Raw genomic sequence first — 20,542 nt, 5'->3', positions numbered from 1 at the left:
TAAATTTAAAGTGGGGAGGGATCCCTGCTGTCAGTGTATTGGGACATTACGCGGAATCGGCAGCCACGAATTAAAATGTGTACTGGATCAGGATTCGAACCCAGGATCTCCTGCTTACTAGAGAGGTAAGGTAACCACTGCGCCATCCGGGACACAGTGTTATCGCAACTATCTAGGATCGCCTCAGGGCCGATACACATTCCTGTCGAGCGCCACCTATCCGCAGCCCCTGTCCATTTCCGCCATATTTGTTCTTCGGAGATTCCGACAGGAGGTCGGACGTATTTGTGCATCCGCACTGAATAAGGTGGATTCATTGGCCAGCTCGGTGATCGAATTATATGTATGTGTGGTGTCTGTTCTTTCGGAGATGTCCGAAACAACAGACACCACACGTTCAAAAAAAGCAATGGCTCTAAGCACTATGGGACTTAACATCTGTGGTCATCAGTCCCCTAAAACTTAGAACTACGTAAACCTAACTAACCTAAGGACATCACACACATCCATGCCCGAGGCAGGAGTCGAACCTGCGACCCTAGCAGCAGCGTGGTTCCACACATTCGTATAACATGTACTTACACTGTACGTTTTTTCAGTATAGTGCGAAATACTGTATTAATAAAATTAACACTTTGTTGCATACTTTTTATAATCAACTAGAAGCAGTTCCAAAGGACCTGGGTGTGATGTATTTAAACGCCGACTAAATTCCACCTAGTTGGAGATGTGATGTACACATTTGCCGACGACTGGACTAAGAATATCTAGTAGGATAAAAAAATGGCTCTGAGCACTATGGGACTTAACATCTGTGGTCATCAGTCCCCTAGAACATAGAACTACTTAAACCTAACTAACCTAAGGACATCACACACATCCATGCCCGAGGCAGGATTCGAACCTGCGACCGTAGCAGTCGCGCGGTTTCGGACTGCGCGCCTAGAACCGCTAGACCACCGCGGCCGGCCAGTAGGATATTTCGCTAAAATGTAAGTGGGTGCGCACACATTACTAAAACAATGGGGCGTTATGGCACGCTTTCCCTGTGTTATTTGGCGAAACCATACAATCCCGACTGGACAGTAGCACCAGGCATCATCTTTAGCCATCGAGCTTATTTTTAGAAGTGAAAGCGTTTTCCGTTTTATGATTTCAGTAATGTCGTTCTCCGCATATCTGGATAACTAAGTAAGGGATCCATTTTACTGGCACACCCCACCCGAGCAAGGAGGACAGAGGCATTCCATTCGTTCGCTGCTAAAACTAGTAAATCTATTCTTAGGTTAATGTCCTTTTGGTTCAAATGGCTCTGAGCACTATGGGACTTAACTTCTGAGGTCATCAGTACCCTATAACTTAAAACTACTTAAACCTAATTAACATAAGGACAGCATACACACCCATGCCCGAGGCGACCGTAGCGACCGTAGCGACCGTAGCGGTCGCGCGGTTCCAGACTGTAGCGCCTAGAACCGCTCGGCCACTCCGGCCGGCTGCCCTTTTGGGTTCTGTCAAAGACGAGTTGGGACTGCGGAAGCCCGGTGTTTATAAGATTCCATGTAAGGCATACATTCTCTTTAAAACTACTCGCACTGTTGGTGACGTATGTGTGGAACATCACTTGCAAAGTTACAACAATGAAACTCTGCGGCCATACGCAGTGAAATACAGTATCGTGAATGAGAGGTCGCTGATGCCGCTGCTCGTTACTGGCACTGTGTTCTGAAGAAATCAACTGAAATTAAGCTGGATGGTAATTTGTTTAACAGGGACAAGGGATGTCCTTCGAGCACGTCGTGGAACTCTGCGCTGACCTGTAACACGACGTTCTCGGTCGCCACACGTTTCCGTAACCAAAGTTCAACCAAGTCAGTAATTAAATACATCTACATCCATACTCCGCAAGCCACCTGACGTTGTGTGGCGGAGGGTACCATGAGTACCTCTATCGGTTCTCCCTTCTATTCCAGTCTCGTATTGTTCGTGGAAAGAAGGATTGTCGGTATGCCTCTGTGTGGGCTCTAATCTCTCTGATTTTATCCTCATGGTCTCTTCGCGAGATATACGTAGGAGGGAGCAATATAGTGCTTGACTCTTCGGTGAAGGTATGTTCTCGAAACTTTAACAAAAGCCCGTACCGAGCTAATGAGCGTCTCTCCTGCAGAGTCTTCCACTGGAGTTTATCTATCATCTCCATGACGCTTTCGCGATTACTAAATGATCCTGTAACGAAGCGCGCTCCTCTGCGTTGGATCTTCTCTATCTCTTCTATCAACCCTATCTGGTACGGATCCCACACTGCTGAGCAGTATTCAAGCAGTAGGCGAACAAGTGTACTGTAACCTACTTCCTTTGTTTTCAGATTACATTTCCTTAGAATTCTTCCAATGAATCTCAGTCTGGCATCTGCTTTACCGACGATCAACTTTATATGATCATTCCATTTTAAATAACTCCTGATGCGTACTCCCAGACAATTTATGGAATTAACTGCTTCCAGTTGCTTACCTGCTATTTTGTAGCTAAATGATAAGGGATCTATCTTTCTATGTATTCGCAGCACATTACACTTGTCTACATTGAGACTGAATTGCCAATCCCTGCACCATGCGTCTATTCGCTGCAGATCCTCCTGCATTTCAGTACAATTTTCCATTGTTACAACCTCTCGATACACCACAGCATCATCTGCAAAACGCCTCAGTGAACTTCCGATGTCATCCACCAGGTCATTTATGTATATTGTGAATAGCAACGGTCCTATGACTCCCCTGCGGCACACCTGAAATAACTCTTACTTCGGAAGACTTCTCTCCATTGAGAATGACATGCTGCGTTCTGTTATCTAGGAACTCCTCAATCCAATCACACAATTTGTCTGATAGTCCATATGCTCTTACTTTGTTCATTAAACGACTGTGGGGAACTGTATCGAACGCCTTGCGGAAGTCAAGAAACACGGCATCTACCTGTGAACCGGTGTCTATGGCCCTCTGAGTCTCGTGGACCGTCTTTTTAGAAACCCATGCTGATTCCTACAGAGTAGATTTCTAGTCTCCAGAAAAGTCATTATACTCGAACATAATACGTGTTCCAAAATTCTACAACTGATCGACGTCAGAGATATAGGTCTATAGTTCTGCACATCTGTTCGACGTCCCTTCTTGAAAACGGGGATGACCTGTGCACTTTTCCAATCCTTTGGAACGCTACGCTCTTCTAGAGACCCACGGTACACCGCTGCAAGAAGGGGGGCAAGTTCCTTCGCGTACTCTGTGTAAAATCGAACTGGTATCCCATCAGCTCCAGCGGCCTTTCCTCTTTTGAGCGATTTTAATTGTTTCTCTATCCCTCTGTCGTCTATTTCGATATCTACCATTTTGTCATCTGTGCGACAATCTAGAGAAGGAACTACAGTGCAGTCTTCCTCTGTGAAATAGCTTTGGAAAAAGACATTTAGTATTTCGTGGGAACATAAATACAGCATTAAGTAACCAGAAGAAGGTTGTATAAGGATGAGTAAATAAATAAAAGTAAATTTAGCGATTAGTCAGGACAGCGAGACCTCGTATTTGCTGCAGTATTATCACCTGCAGCGCCGGCCGCGGTGGCCGTGCGGTTCTGGCGCTGCAGTCCGGAACCGCGGGACTGCTACGGTCGCAGGTTCGAATCCTGCCTCGGGCATGGGTGTGTGTGATGTCCTTAGGTTAGTTAGGTTTAAGTAGTTCTAAGTTCTAGGGGACTTATGACCTAATATGTTGAGTCCCATAGTGCTCAGAGCCATTTGAACCATCACCTGCAGCGCCGCTAGTATTTTTTGCAGTGCGACGGCATTGACGACGCTAGGTGCATACGTTGAGTTCACTCTGCTGGCGTATACAGCGACGCCGGTTCCAGCGTATCTTCTGTCAGATGAGACTTCGCAACAGCAGCGTCCCACCTGAAGATGAGGGTCAGATGGACCACCGAAATACTGTGTCAAATTGACATGAAGATCGGGTTGCAAATCAGGGAAGAGTATCATGGCTTATTCCGCTGGGAAGACTAACAAAATCACTATAATTCTGACGGTCGGAAGGGGATCTGAACCACCATCTCGACAACTGCAACTGGGTGTCTGGAGAACAGCGATATGAACAAGTGAAACGTTGATTATGAGATACCAGCAGCTAAAGAATGTAGATGAATCTGACCTGCGCTGCGAAGAATGTCTAAAATCCAGCGGATAAATCAGATACGAATTGAAATGGAATTAAAAAAGTAGTTGAGGAAAAACGGCTGGAAAAAACCCATACCATAAATGAGAGAGGTTAATGGGCCATCTGCTGTGGAGTGGCGAGAAAGTTAACTTGGCGCTGAAAGGAGCAGCAGAGAGGAAAATGTAGGGGTAAGATGGAGATTGAAAATAGATAATTAGGGGTGATGGATGTTAGGGTTATGAAGAGTTGAAAAGATTAAGGAAATGGGGCCGGTGACAAACCAGGCGAAAATTGTCATGACTAAAAAATGTACACTTTGTAGCCATTATGTTTATGAACATTTGTAGACAGGTCTTCTAACACGAGGATTGTCCAGAAAGTAAATTCCGATCGGTCGCGAAATGGAAACCACTGCGAAAATCCGGTAAAGCATTGCACAGGTGTGTTGGGAAGTGTCTCTAGTATGCCCATTGATCGTGTCGCGTCGTTCTTTTCAGTTTTGAGTGAACAGTGAGCACGTAAAGATGCGTAGGGAATGGCGTCTCCCGTCAAGTATGAAGGCTTGATTAGAGATTTCGCCTGTGTCATGCAGCCCACATAACACAACTGTCGAGCAGTTCCTCCTTCATGCCATTTCTCGGCCGCACACTGTAGGGGCAATGAAGACGCTCCTGCAGCGTTTCCGGTGAGAAGTGTCTGATAACCCACAATACAGTCCGTAATTGGCTCCCTCTACGTCTCATCTCTGCTCAGAAGAATCGCTGGCTATGAAGACAAAATTTTTGCAGAGACAGCGAGCTGCAGACCAGTGCAGATAACTGACCGAGAGCACAGGCGGCTGCTTTATATGACGGAGGTATTGGAAAGCTGATACACCACTACGAAAAAACTCGAAGTTGGCGACTGTGTAGAGAAGTAGGTGGAAGGTGTACCTAACAGTTGGAAATATAACATTTCTGGTTTTCACAGTGGTTTCTACTTCGCAACCGATCGGAACTCACTTTCTGGACAACCCTCGTATTCTAGGTTAAGGTCAGGTTCTCATTCAAAATGGTCGAAAATTCGATTTTTATTGCATTTTTTGAGGGGTATAAATGTCTATAATGTTGGGACGAAAAGGCTTTTTAATCCGTGCGTTACAAAAGTTTCTACAGCCATTGTTCGAAGCAGTGTCACGGCCGACGTGGGACTCTAATATCGACTGTAATAATTTTCCCTGAGAGGAAAAAAATTACATCCACCAATCAAAACAAATTTAGAGAGGATCGGTTCGTGCGAAACTCAGCTTGACCTTTTCTCCCAAGATATCCTGCGAAGTGTGTCCGATAGGCAACAGCATCCTTACGGGGCAGACCACCTTCTTTTCGCGAAACACAGCTACAGAACTGAGAAAGTTTAGAGGACCTGAATCTCCGTCAGACAGTAGGAAGCTTCTAATGTCACGAACGTGTGTCGTGCTTAAGGATCTCATAGACAAGAGTAATCAGGGCTCGATTTTCCCTCGTCCCATTTGCGAGTGGAATAAAAAATGGGGTACCTATCAACAGTGCGACGGTGGTTTGATAAGTCTGATAAAAAGCAAAAAAAATGTTTCTTTCGTAAACAACTCACCTCAGAACTCGGCATATGTATCTATAATGTTGGGACGAAAAGGTTTTTTAATCCGTGCGTTACAAAAGTTTCTACAGCCGTTGTTCGAAGCAGTGTCACGGCCGACGTGGGACGCTCTCAGCCGGTGATGTCCGACTCAGATAGAAAGCTTGTCGTGCCGTGACGCGCGTTCATACAATGATTTATATGTCAGTATGCATGCAAACACATTTGCCGAAAAAGCTGACGAACACTGTGTTCAGGCTGCCGAACGCAGCATACCCAGCGCAGCCAGATCGGCTCTTCTCGCCAAGAAGAGAGAGGAAACTGCTCTCCAGGAATAGTTCTATTTAGAGGAAGAGTTGATATACGGACATGGAATAGCAGACTAAATGTGAGTAACGAAAATCTTCCTTTTTTCTCAAACGTTGGTCAAAATTGATCAAAACATAATTTTCGGTACGCCATATTGGATTAGCCATTATGAAATGTGAAAATCTAACTTCAGATTTGTGTCAAGCGACATCAGTAATGTATAATGACATATAGTTTTAAGCAAATTGAACTAATAACACATATAAAAGTTTTCCCTATACGTTAATCAGGTTTTTCTCGTGAACGATTTATCAAAACTGTGTGCAGCGTAAAATAAAAATAGTTCAACCTGTTAACTCAAAGTATGATCTGTCAAACTGCCCGAACACATCCACTGTATATAATCGTTCATGCTTTCCCGGCGATCTGTTGACATCTTGGATATTCGGGAATCCAGCCGGATGTTCGCGTCGTTCTTGCATGATATTTCAACAGCGTGCCTCGCTGTCTTCTTCAGGTGCTACCAGAGACGACGCGAACATCCGGCTGGATTCCCGAATATCCAAGATGACATCCATTGTATGTTTTCTCACTGTCTCAAAAAAAAAAAAAAAAATTACAAATTTGCCTAGTTTTTTCTCATTCGAATGAGAACCTGGCCTTAAGTATTCATAACATTTTAGACGCGTTTCTTCAGGTGTCTTGTCAATTGAGATACTTTTCTTTTTTCAGATTTTATCTAACATATCAGAGCGAGTGAAACGAGTGTGTAATAACTACTACTGTCCTAGATTCACTCTGACAGTCCACCCTGATGCGACTGAGACAGATCTGAAATTATACCGGTACAGATCGTGTAAAGGATTTATTTGCAAGCAAACTGCAGTTTTCCGGTACACGACCAATGACTGTAATCCAGCCATTTGCTTGTACCAACATCGCACGAGTATACAACCGTTCCATTTCATCTCTCCACGCCTTCTTACTCATAGATGTCTCTGACATAACTGATTCGTTAACCATGTAATTTAAGGTAACTACATCTTTAAGTTCTATGGAGTGAAGAACGTTACATTTTGACATAATACCAACTAGTTTCAGCGGTCTAGGACCTTCTGAGCAACTCTTCTGTGCCCTCAGTAGTTTGAAAGTTAGGAAGAAAGGCTGGACTTACCGCAGATGTGCAGACTCCAGCACTGAACGTTGCTGAAGGCTAAGTCACCAGGTGCCACCAGCAGAGCGTTTGTTCTGAAAAATAAACAAGAAGTAGTCGTTACGTAACGTAAAGGAAACATTTTTTTTTTCTTTTTATTTCAGTTTATTGGCAGTTCGTGCCCATCCAGCCATCTGAGTAATGGACAGACGATACGACGGTGTAATGGAGATGATTGTCTTCTCAGCTACGGCGACTCGAAAGTAGCTACAACACAACACCCAGTCCCCGAGTATAGGGAACGAGATAAGTGATAGTTGTCAGGGACACCAGTACTTACTTCAAAAGGGCATAGTTCGCACACTTGTCAGTAATACTGTAAAAGATCATAGAACGATGAGCGTGTCGAGTAAGGAAAGATAGAAGATGATTGGCAGGGGGAATGACCAGCTGCAGCAGAAAGGTAGTTGAAAAAGTTGTTGGATGTTGCTAGTAAGAAAAGTAGAGCTACCAAACCTAAGATATGTAACAAAATTAAAATACGTTTCACACATCCATGAGAAATAAGCAAATTTAACATGACTCTGGTATACAAAATTCTGTATGCTTTCATGCAAGGGGGTAAAAAGTTTCAGTACTTCACTATGTATTGTTATTATTTGCATATGTTACAGACTGTTAAGATAAATATCGGTAAATAGCGACTAGCCTCAGCTTAGATAATTTTTCTAAAATGTTTGAGAAAGCAATAAACTAATCGTTGCTATCCACTTGTGCAGTAACTAGATACTAGAATGAGATTTTCACTCTGCAGCGGAGTGTGCGCTGATATGAAACTTCCTGGCAGATTAAAACTGTGTGCCCGACCGAGACTCGAACTCGGGACGTTTGCCTTTCGCGGGCAAGTGCTCTACCATCTGAGCTACCGAAGCACGACTCACGCCCGGTACTCACAGCTTTACTTCTGCCAGTATCTCGTCTCCTACCTTCCAAACTTTACAGAGGCTCTCCTGCGAATCTTGCAGAACAGAAGGTAGGAGACGAGATACTGGCAGAAGTAAAGCTGTGAGTACCGGGCGTGAGTCGTACTTCGGTAGCTCAGATGGTAGAGCACTTGCCCGCGAAAGGCAAAGGTCCCGAGTTCGAGTCTCGGTCGGGCACGCAGTTTTAATCTGCCAGGAAGTTTCAACTAGATACTAGATTTGTAAAAGGAGTTCTTAATGACAGCAGTTTATACATGCACCGAGCACTTCATATACGTTTTACATCATTTCCACGTAGTTCACAGTTGAGAGCATTCGTGGTTTGATTTAAATTCTGATCAACAATTCACAGAAATCTGCACTAGATTGTTCACGTAAGTCATGAATGGATGACCATCTGAAAAGGGAGAAATTACAAACTGGCATTCTGAAGTGTCCAATAAAAGACCAATTCCTGTTCTTTCTCTTAGTTAATTATTACAGTTTATTTTACAGGAAGAGCTATTAGTCTCTTTTATAGCCGGCCGGTGTGGCCGTGCGGTTCTAGGCGCTTAAGTCTGGAACCGTGTGACCGCTACGGTAGCAGGTTCGAATCCTGCCTCGGGCATGGATGTGTGTGATATTCTTAGGTTAGCTAGGTTTAAGTAGTTCTAATTTCTAGGAGACTGATGACCACAGATGTTAAGTCCCATAGCGCTCAGAGCCATTTGAACCATTTTTTGACTCTCTTTTATAGACAAGTGTTCTTATCAAGTTGCGTAATGAAGTATCAACTGGAAATCAGTGAATGTTGTTTTTTTTGTGAAAGCTAGTAACTCCATGATATGATGGGACCCGTTATATCAAGCGAGCTGATATTGGGAGGAAAAGTACTTGTGTTCGCAAATTCCTGTCAGTTATTCAAAAGTGGAAAATTTGATTCTGCTAATAGAAGAGGCTGTGGCAGTCCACCTTACAACAGAAATTGCCGCTATTGTGCCATAGAAGCGCCGCGTTTTTGCAGTTTTGTTGTTCAGTCAGAAATATTCGAAATATTTCTGCCTCACATAAAAGTCCTATACAGCCCGTGCGTCTTTGTAAAGAAAATAAAAGCAAATACTTCACAGCACCGAAGAGCAGTGATTTCCTCTGGTCGGCGTCAAACAAACAGTGCGCTAGTTTCTCTGCTGGCAGTCGGCCATCGAAAAATGGTTCGAGCCATGAAGTGGTAATCGGCTGAGCTTACGCAAAAATGGCTTGAGAAAAAGAAAAAAGAAAGCATCGCATGCTCAGACACTTAGTGGACGCTACGTGATGCTGCTTTGCAACCAGAGCAAAACATCACAGATGCAAACACTTGCCAACAGACACGATGCCCTGCGAGTATAAACTAACACACACATTCTTTCCGATGACAGTCTAGATCAACAAATTCAGAACTCGAACTCGCATGCTACTGTGGCGAAATTAGTTCAAGTTTAAATAGAAACCTACATTTATACGAAATCTTTAGCATCACCATACGATTTCAGTGATGCGAACTTTGTACTTGCTCTGCATAGTGATTCAGCATTGTAATGTTACTCCTGCCAGGGAATTGCGCCAATATTTACAACGTTCTTGATTAGTACTAGGAGCCAATGAAGCATCTTTCACGTAGTGGTCGCTTACCCATTATGGGGGTCTGCAAATTATACGATAAATACGAGTCCATCTCTGTTGCCCTAACTATTAGTTACAGTCGCACACAACGTCCGTGCTGTCAGAATATTCCTTATTAACGACGTACGAAGTCTATCTAGGATGCAAGCAGTAAAACTTAGCACGGAAGAAAAGTTTCTTTATCTCGTGGTGTTAGAACTGTTGTTTTATGCTTTGTCTGCATGATGCGCCACAATCCACTTTACCTTTCTTAAGGAACCGTTGAGTTGGGAAAGTTAAACAAGAAACCATTGCGTCGATTCCAAATCCCACTGAATACCAAGTTCATTTTCTTCCGCTATTATGTAACTCTGTTTTCTTTTATTTCTTTGTGCACATAATATAATAACGTGATTGTATCGTCCATACAGATGAGCACTGTTCGTTCCTTTATAAATGGGGCTGTCCTTTAAAACTCTGAAAGCGCCAACACTGGTTACATAGCCACCTGTCAACTTTCATTCTGTTATATTAAATGAGTTACATTTTATCGATCGCGAGCGCTGAAGTCTCTAAGATGCGATAATACGGCATATATTTCAATCGAAGTACAATAATATGAAATTAATTAACGTTAAGAAATATTTCAGAATAAAAGAACTAAAATTAATTATATTATAACATAATGCTTTTAGAGTCCATTTGATGAAAGAACTCTGCCATAACCCATTGAAAATAATCATGCAGGAGGTAACCTTAAATTATTTAGAGGAATCACGAAAAACCTAAAGCACAATAGCCAGATTTGAAGCGCCGTCCTTTCGTATACAGGTCCTGAGTGCCAACTACTGCTTCACCTCGCTATTTGTTACTGGCGAAAGGAGAACGGTAAATTCTACACACCGCTCAGAGCGGAAAGCGTGGGGAAAGCAACGTGCAAACATTTCCTAACATCAAAATTTCATCAGGCAGTACATCTCACGTTTACGTATCTTTTCGCTTTTTTAACTGACAAGCACAAAATCAGCGTCAGTGGAATATTTTCTCTGAGCAACAACCGTTTTACTTTTATTACCTTGTTATTTATTTACAGTTCACTGTATAGGCTTTGTAAAGCCTAACTAAAATTTTACTTAGAGATGCTATCTTTTGACCCGCCAGGTTAGCCGAGAGCGCTAACGCGCTGCTTCTTGGTCTCGGGTAGGCGCGCCCGCCCCGGATCGAATCCGCCTGGCTGATGAATGACGAGGGGCGGAGTGCGGGCCAGCCTAGATGTGGTTTTTAGGCGGTTTTCCACATCCCACTAAGTGAATACTGGGCTGGTCCCCACGTTCGGCCTCAGTTACATGTCTCGCAGACATCTGAATAGGTTAGCACTATTCCATGGATTACACTAGATGCAGACAGCTGGGGTCCACTAATTCCGTCCTGTGGGGTATGGAGTGGCGGCAGGAAGAGCATCCGGCCATCCCTTAACCATTAACCTTGCCAAATCCGTTCCTCACAATGCCGACCCTGCACAACTGCGGGATTAGGCACCAGTGAAAGAAACAAAGAAAGATGCTGAGCATCTTTTGAAGGAGTTCACTCGAAAAAAGTATCAAGTCCTAGTGAAATCTATGCAATGTGTGTTGAAAACAAAGAAGAATTAAAGATTGAGAAGTCATAACCGTAAGTAATCCATTACTCAGACGCGAATGAGCTTAGTGAGATTACACTGAGGTGACAGAAGATATGAGACAACGATACGCACATATACCATACAGATGCTGGTAGTACTGCGTACACAAGCTATAAAAGGGCAGTTCATTGGGAGAGCTGTCATTTCTACTTGGTCATCTCGGTCATTCATGTAAAAGATTTGCAATGTGATTATGGGCGCACGACGGTAATTAATGCAGAAGGGTAGCTGAAGCTTGGCTCATTGGATATTCCATTTAGGAAATCTTTCGGGAATTCAATATTCTGAGTTCGACGTGTCAAGAATACGCCAGAATACCAAATTTCAGGCATTATCTCTCACCATGGACACCAAAGTGGCCGACGACCTTCACCGAGAGCATTGGCTTTTGCACGAAATAAACGTTGAAATCAATGTTGGCCGTACAACGGACGTATCCTTTAGGACAATGCGGCGAAATTTACCGTTAATTGGATATGAAAGCGGGCGACTGCCGCAAGAGCACGACATTGCCTGCAGCGCCTCTCCTGGACTCGTGATCACACCTGCTGGACCCTAGACGTCTCGAAAACCGTGGCCTGGTCCGGCAAGTTCCGATTTCAGTTCGTAAGAGTTGATGCCAGAATTCGTATGTGGCGCAGACCTCACGAAGCCATGGATCCAAGTTGACAACAAGACACTGTGCAAACTGGTGGTAGCTCCATATGGAATAAATGAGTCCTCTGGTTCAACTGAATCGATAAGTGACCGGAAATAGTTACTTTCGGCTACACGGAGACCATTTTCGGCCACTCATGGACTTCATGTTCCCAAAAAATAAATCTTGTCTCAATTGTTCGCGAGTGGTTTGAAGAACATTCTGTACATTTCAAGCGAATGGTTTGGCCACCCAGATTGCCCGACACGAATCCCATTGAACATACATGGGACATAGTCGAGAGGTCAGTTAGTGCACAATATCCTGCAACGGCGACAGTTTTCCAGTTATGGACGGATACAGAGGCAGCATAGCTCAATATTTCTGCAGGGGCTTCCAGCGACTTCTTGAGTCCATACCACGTCGAGCACTGCACTACGTCGGGAAAAAGGTGGTCTGACACAATATTACGAGGTACCACATTACTTTTGTCACCTCAGTCTATGTTGGGTTCCGATATGAACAGACGGCGCCACTGCCGAAGTTATCTTCTCTAGAATCCTTGATAATGACGTTGCTTTCCGTTGAAGGTGTACGTGAACGTAGTATATAACAAAGTCATGTATGAGGCACGTGATCATTTTATAATTTTTTTGTACGCTGTCGTTATTGTGGATGGAGAAAAATGTAGTCACTTGAGGTTCAGCAACTCAACGTTATTTAAGGGAGTAAACTTATCTTCATAATATCAAAACGAATAGGGTGAAATTGGGTACTTGTACAACGCATACCGTCTGTATGAAGCCCCTTACTTCCTTTGACATTCTGAAGATGAGTTCACTCGAAATGTGTAAATAAAATTGAGTTGCTGAAAACCAAGTGACTAGATTTTCCTCTAGCGGCCATAACAGCATTGTATGGATAAAAAACTTTCAAATCTATTGAACGTTCCTCTAGAAAATATAACGTTTCCTGGTAAAGCATACTTTATAACTATACAATTACAATTTTATTTAAACATAGGCAGTGATTACGTCTGTGGACTCTGAATAATAATAGAGTAGAGACAATTATGTTATATTTTGTACACTCCTGGAAATGGAAAAAAGAACACATTGACACCGGTGTGTCAGACCCACCATACTTGCTCCGGACACTGCGAGAGGGCTGTACAAGCAATGATCACACGCACGGCACAGCGGACACACCAGGAACCGCGGTGTTGGCCGTCGAATGGCGCTAGCTGCGCAGCATTTGTGCACCGCCGCCGTCAGTGTCAGCCAGTTTGCCGTGGCATACGGAGCTCCATCGCAGTCTTTAACACTGGTAGCATGCCGCGACAGCGTGGACGTGAACCGTATGTGCAGTTGACGGACTTTGAGCGAGGGCGTATAGTGGGCATGCGGGAGGCCGGGTGGACGTACCGCCGAATTGCTCAACACGTGGGGCGGGAGGTCTCCACAGTACATCGATGTTGTCGCCAGTGGTCGGCGGAAGGTGCACGTGCCCGTCGACCTGGGACCGGACCGCAGCGACGCACGGATGCACGCCAAGACCGTAGGATCCTACGCAGTGCCGTAGGGGACCGCACCGCCACTTCCCAGCAAATTAGGGACACTGTTGCTCCTGGGGTATCGGCGAGGACCATTCGCAACCGTCTCCATGAAGCTGGGCTACGGTCCCGCACACCGTTAGGCCGTCTTCCGCTCACGCCCCAACATCGTGCAGCCAGCCTCCAGTGGTGTCGCGACAGGCGTGAATGGAGGGACGAATGGAGACGTGTCGTCTTCAGCGATGAGAGTCGTTTCTGCCTTGGTGCCAATGATGGTCGTATGCGTGTTTGGCGCCGTGCAGGTGAGCGCCACAATCAGGACTGCATACGACCGAGGCACACAGGGCCAACACCCGGCATCATGGTGTGGGGAGCGATCTCCTACACTGGCCGTACACCACTGGTGATCGTCGAGGGGACACTGAATAGTGCACGGTACATCCAAACCGTCATCGAACCCATCGTTCTACCATTCCTAGACCGGCAAGGGAACTTGCTGTTCCAACAGGACAATGCACGTCCGCATGTATCCCGTGCCACCCAACGTGCTCTAGAAGGTGTAAGTCAACTACCCTGGCCAGCAAGATCTCCGGATCTGTCCCCCATTGAGCATGTTTGGGACTGGATGAAGCGTCGTCTCACGCGGTCTGCACGTCCAGCACGAACGCTGGTCCAACTGAGGCGCCAGGTGGAAATGGCATGGCAAGCCGTTCCACAGGACTACATCCAGCATGTCTACGATCGTCTCCATGGGAGAATAGCAGCCTGCATTGCACTGTACTAGTGCCGACATTGTGCATGCTCTGTTGCCTGTGTCTATGTGCCTGTGGTTCTGTCAGTGTGATCATGTGATGTATCTGACCCCAGGAATGTGTCAATAAAGTTTCCCCTTCCTGGGACAATGAGTTCACGGTGTTCTTATTTCAATTTCCAGGAGTGTATTTGTAAAGGATTAAGTACTGGATTTGTGAAATAATATCTGTGTCGGCGAGTTCTGAAATCGCCACAGAAAATAATTAGTATAGAAAAGTCAGAGATTTCATGACACTTAGCCATTGTATAAATATTATTGTAAGAATAATAATGTCGTTGTCGTGTTCTTGGAGTGACATAGAGAGGAGGAACCTGAGACGCTATGTTTAACGCATAGGTAGCTTTGATTTGTCAAGATTGTAAGCAGGACGCCATTAGGCGCTGACTATAAAGAAAGGTGTGTGAACATGTTATTATTCGAGTTTTAAATGTAGTTATTTAATGAGAACTCGCATGGTATTATTAGAAAGCTTGCCTGGTATTTTAGCCATTTATTTAAGACATTTTCAGCTTTTTAAGTAGTGTCTGTGTTGCAGAACTGCGACACGGCGGAGCGAGCCGCCGCCGCGGCAGATTCAAATCTGTTAATAAGGGCAACCATACCGCAATAAGCGGTCAGGTAAAAATTGAATTTAAAATTATTTCTTACAGCAGTTCGAGATCGGAGTACAAAGCAGCAGATTTTACGTTGTGTTTCACAGGCGGACGCGAGCTGCTAATATTATAAACTTTAACAGTGTCAAAGTTAAAATACTAACATGTTTCAAAAGCAAATCTTGTTATGCAAAAATTCTGGACTGGTAAAAGTTATAGAAAAATCATTTTCTGGTTAATAATGATAGTCTCATTCTCTAGTGTTAGCGGTGGTGCTGCTTAATAATTAATATTGATGAAAAATCCACTGCAATGTTTGAGGTTCTTTAAGCGTTGCGTACGGCAACTTCATTATTTTTGATAACAGAAATAATTTCAGAGCATTTTTAGGATAGTTGCAGCAGAGATGCATATTTTGTGCATTGTATTGAGTTACAGTAACAAAACAGTGTTCATTTAATAAGAAGCCAGTTCCAGTATAATAATAATTAATCTCATTTTTTCTCAACAACGTGCACATACAATTAACCAAAGTAAGCCAGTGTACAGAAAAAATATTGGAGCGCGAAAAAAGCGTGCACAACGTTCTACGTTCTATTCCGTGACTTTTAGTATGAGTTGGTATTAATAGGGACACAGCGCTGAAACTTCTCTTTTAAGAACAGGCTCAGCGTTCTTCAAGAGGCCATGCGGACCACATTCCGGATATCGCACCAAAGAAAGACAGAACCAGGTCCTCCTGCAACAGTGTGATATGCTGCCGCGTAGATAAGGATACAAAATACCTCCCATGAAACATTTTTTTTATTTAGATATCTATAGTCAAGGAATACCTTTTAGACAGACTTGTACCACCAAAAGTAGCTGTACAAGTAGTTTGTGAACAGAGTTGACTCGAAGGAGAGGTAGGTACAAAAGCTGAGTCATCATCATCATCATCATCATATAAGTCTGATTATGCTTTTCAGCGTTCAGTCTGGAGAATAGTCCCCCTTATAAAATTCTTCCATGATCCCCTATTCAGTGCTAACATTGGTGCCTCTTCTGATGTTAAGCCTATTACTTCAAAATCATTCTTAACCGAATCCAGGTACCTTCTCCTTGGTCTACCCTCTACTGCTGAACCCATGAGTCTCTTGGGTAACCCTGCTTCTCCCATGCGTGTAACATGACCGCACCACCTAAGACGGTTCGCCCTGACTGTTACATCTATAGAGTTCCCAGTTTTTCTTTGATTTCGTCATTGTGGACACCCTCCTGCCATTGTTCCCATCTACTAGTACCTGCAATCATCCTAGCTACTTTCATATCCGTAACCTCAACCTTATTGATAAGGTAACCTGAATACACCCAGCTTTCGCTCCTATACAACAACGTTGGTCGAAAGATTGAACGGTGCACAGATAACTTAGTCTTGGTACTGACTTCCTTCTTGCAGAAGAGTGCTCACTGCATTAGCTTTGCTGAGTTCGACGTGGAAACCTTTTTGCTCGCAACTGCAGACAGAAAGCTGGGATACTTGACAAGGATTCTGTTACTTAGTTCCATCGTTTTGTTTTCTTCATCCCCCGGTAGTTATTGATATGAAGTATCGCCTTTCAGTTTTCCAAGTTCCGCCGTGATTATGTTTCTTCCTAATTAATTCTAGAATCGCGCAGAAAGCAGTTACGTTAACTAACTGCTAGGCATGACTCGTGATACATTCCATTCGATATTGCAACTTTCCTGTGTGCGTTTAGGGGAACGTTTAGCTTAGTGTTTGGAAGATTCAGTGGGCACCTTGGCCGAGAGCACTAAGACATTCCGAACCCGGCCCGTTCTGCCCTCTCCGGTCTCCCCTCCATGCCGTCCTTACATAAAAAAGAAAATAAAATAAAAGGCAAATCTGTTCCGTATCGCTCGGCTGCCAGGTAGCCGGTTCGAATCCTGCTTGTGGAATAAATTTTGACAGCTTATATATGGCCATCGAGGGGAAGAGAGGTGGCAGCGGAGAGTTGCTGATCACTAGACGTTGCGCCAACATCCTAGATCAAACTCCAAACCTCCCGCAGGGCCATGCGTCGTGAGGACGTGTGACAATGCATGTTAAACTCTGTGGACCCCTTGTGGCTATCTGTGAGGAGCACGTTATTTGCTAGCATCGGGATCCATCCTCTTCTTCCTGTCATCATCATACAACATAAACATGATTCCATACTAGGCACACACACGCAACCATTGCAGTCACTCACACTGAACAGACACACTTAAGACACCCACCTTCACAGTGAGGAAAGGGGCCACTGTGCGAAGGTGAAGAAGAACCTTTCCGGTTAGATGATTAAACTATTTCGAGGTTCAACCACCCAGTTTCTTTGATATATTTAAGCTCCCAGACGTCTGTATGGAGCCATTTAATTTAATCCTACTTCTTTTCCTCACTCTACAAGCCGCAGTCTTCCGTATGTAGTTTACCGTTAAAATTAACTATGATGACGTTTGTGTAAATAGCAACATTAACAAAGAATGATGTGAAAGAAACACTGACAATGTATATAAAAGTGTACACGAATACGGGATGCAAATCGCTTATGTCCTACATTTAGACCAGGAGGCGCCTTCTATTGTGAGACTAGTATAGTCAACGTTATCTCATACTCTTCCCCAGCGTTGCACAACTGCCTTTGTGCTTTGCAAAGAAACCATCACAGAATTTGTCCAAAGAGATTTTGTGAGACTATAGAGAACCTAAATCTGAATTCTTGGACTGGAGTTGCAACCCCGATTCTGGCAACAACGATTTCAGTACCTTAAGCTCGGGCGTAATTTTTGTCGATAAAATATACGTTTTCAATAGATGTTTTCAGTGATATCGAAAATGTTCTCACAACATTCCAGGACTGCATCGCAGCGACATTCAGTAGGTGAACTGCACGTGGCGAAGAAATAACCGGTTTTACTCTGTACATACACAAAATAATACACTCACACAAACGCTCTGATTTCGGTGTTTTGCCTGTGAACTATTGTCCTGGGATTACATTAAAAGTAGGTCATATTCCCAGGTTCGGATCCAGGTTCTCCGGAGGTTTCCTTGCTTGAACTAGAAGTCCCTTCCCAAATATTCACAACTGGGACTTCCTCTGCTCCAGTACAGCACCGCCTCGTGTTTGGCTGAAAAGGCCCTTACTCTACAAACGGTCAGGATTTGAATCGCCTGCTCTACCTCTGGGATAGACACGGATTGACGCGTATTTATATATATAAAAAAAAACGTCGGGTTGCTATCATACCACTGTGCGACGAGCAAGCGAGCGCTTTCCTATTGGTCAGCTGTCCCTCTGAGTTTCCCTGATAACAGTACCCTACAGCGCTCTCCATCTACTTCTACATCTCTACTCCGCAAGCCACTTTAAAGAGGGAACATCGTGTACCACTGTCACATCCGCCTTTTCCTGTTCCAGTCACGTTTTGTTCGCAGGAACAACGATTTCTGGTAAGCCTCTGCGGGGGCTCGAATCTCTCTTTTATCTTCATGGTCTTTCCACGAGATATCCGTGTGGTTATAATTACAGTGCACTTAGTCACAGAGGTCCAGTATGGGCTGGAATTAACATATGGCAGCGAAACTCGGTAGATATTCTAATATGTTAATGCGGAAGCGATTTACGCTGGAAGAAAGTTTCCATATGTAACGGTTTAGGAGTGGGATGTGGGCAGAATAGGTCAAACAAGTGAGAAAGGTATAATATTTTTACTATTAACCGCCGCCTACACAGTTTATTCAGTATGACCACCGGAGACTCTACGGAATACTATACAGCACCATATTTGCACTTGGTGGCCAAAATTGGAACTATCTTTTTCCAGCGTGTATCTGTCCACATTACCGCATTAATGTATCTACCAAGTTTCGCTGCCATACAATAATTACAGCCCACAACAGATCTCTGTGAGTAGGTGCACTTTCATTATAACCACCTGGTATTTGGGAGGCAGCAATGTGTTGGTTGACTCTTCTAGGAATGTGCAGTCTCGGAATTTCAACCGTTGCTCATATCATAATGCAGAGCACCTCTTTTGTACCTTCTGGCACTAGAGCTGACGCATCGTCCCCGTGAACCAGTAACGAAACGTGCTGTGCTTCTTTACTTCCTCTATCAATGCCTTAGTGTAGTATGGGAGCTGATAATCCCGCTGTTGAGCGCGCTATACGTACCACACCACCAACACCACCGCCACAACCTATCAATGCCATCTGGTGTCCCTCCCAGACTGACGAGCAGTATTTTAGTATTGGTTGAACGAGTGTTTTGTTAGCTACATCATTTGTTGATGGACTACATTTCTTGAGGATTCTGCCAACGTCTTTCAATCTGGCACATGCCTTAGCCGCCATTAATTTTACGTGGTCGTTCCACTGGAAATGGCTCCGTACGCATACTCCTAGATATTTTATGGAAGCAACTTCTTCCAGCAATTGTTCTGCAATCGCGGAATCACACACAGCTTTTCTATTTATATACGCGCTATACGTTCATTTGTTCATGGCGAAGGTCAGTTGCGACTCCTTGCACCATACTCTGCAGGTCTCTCTCTCTCTCTCTCTCTCTCTCTCTCTCTCTCTCTCTTTCTCTCTCTCTCCCCGCCTCCCCCCGTCCGTCGAGGCGTTACGCAAGGCTGTCGTGGACGAAATACGACTCACTATGCTTCGCCGTTGCTTTCCTTTGACCGGTGCTAAGGTGTGAAGCTGTCTCTCTGCCGCGTCAGATTTTGACGCCTGTTTGTAGAGTACGGTGCTACCGCGTTTGTGTTGTTATACATGAGCGTCGAATGAAGACGAAGGCAAACGTTGGAACCCGCTACCGGCACACCGCCAACTGCTCTCGAGTATCTCAAAAGAGGCCACTAAGGTTGACTGGATCATCCGGCAGGAAGACCAGCATCAACAGTTCCATATGATTTCACTCCGTTAAGGTATTTGAGTTTTAACACACAACACTAAAAGATTTTCTCTTCTCCCCATACCAAAAAATATTGGCCTTGATTTATTCTACCACCAGGTTTTCAACCTAATATCTCCGAAGTCAGGAAAGCATTATCAAACCATCACCAAGGTGGTGGTGGTGGTGTGGGGGGGGGGGGGGGGTGAGGGGTGAACCTGCAGATATATAGGAAAACTATCGGACATTTTGACTGAAAATGTCTGTTTACAGGCTGATGACTAGAATTATACATAAGAAGAACAGAAAAAATAAGAAATGCATATTGAGTGAAGACGGTGTAACATTCCTTTCGTCCATGCCTCGCAGCGTCCGTAGCGTTGCTGAAGCCGCAGTCCATTCTCATGAATGCGCAACATCCACCGAAAAAAAAAGCAGGAAAATACTGAAGAGGAATGTGACATCCGCGCGCCGGAGTAG

The 20,542-nt window shown here is 44.3% G+C and overlaps 1 long non-coding RNA gene across 1 annotated transcript in view; it reads right to left on the bottom strand.

Moving 5' to 3' along the window:
* Positions 1-20,542, bottom strand: part of LOC126252891 (uncharacterized) — a 525,565-nt gene that overhangs the window by 333,697 nt on the left and 171,326 nt on the right. Inside the window, exon 2 of the long non-coding RNA XR_007545866.1 lies at positions 7,282-7,355. This is a non-coding gene — a long non-coding RNA (uncharacterized LOC126252891). The remainder of the gene's footprint in view (positions 1-7,281; positions 7,356-20,542) is intronic.

Source organism: Schistocerca nitens, chromosome 4 (assembly GCF_023898315.1).
Source record: "Schistocerca nitens isolate TAMUIC-IGC-003100 chromosome 4, iqSchNite1.1, whole genome shotgun sequence".
NCBI lineage: Eukaryota > Metazoa > Arthropoda > Insecta > Orthoptera > Acrididae > Schistocerca > Schistocerca nitens.
This window is presented reverse-complemented; position numbering and strand designations above follow the sequence as displayed.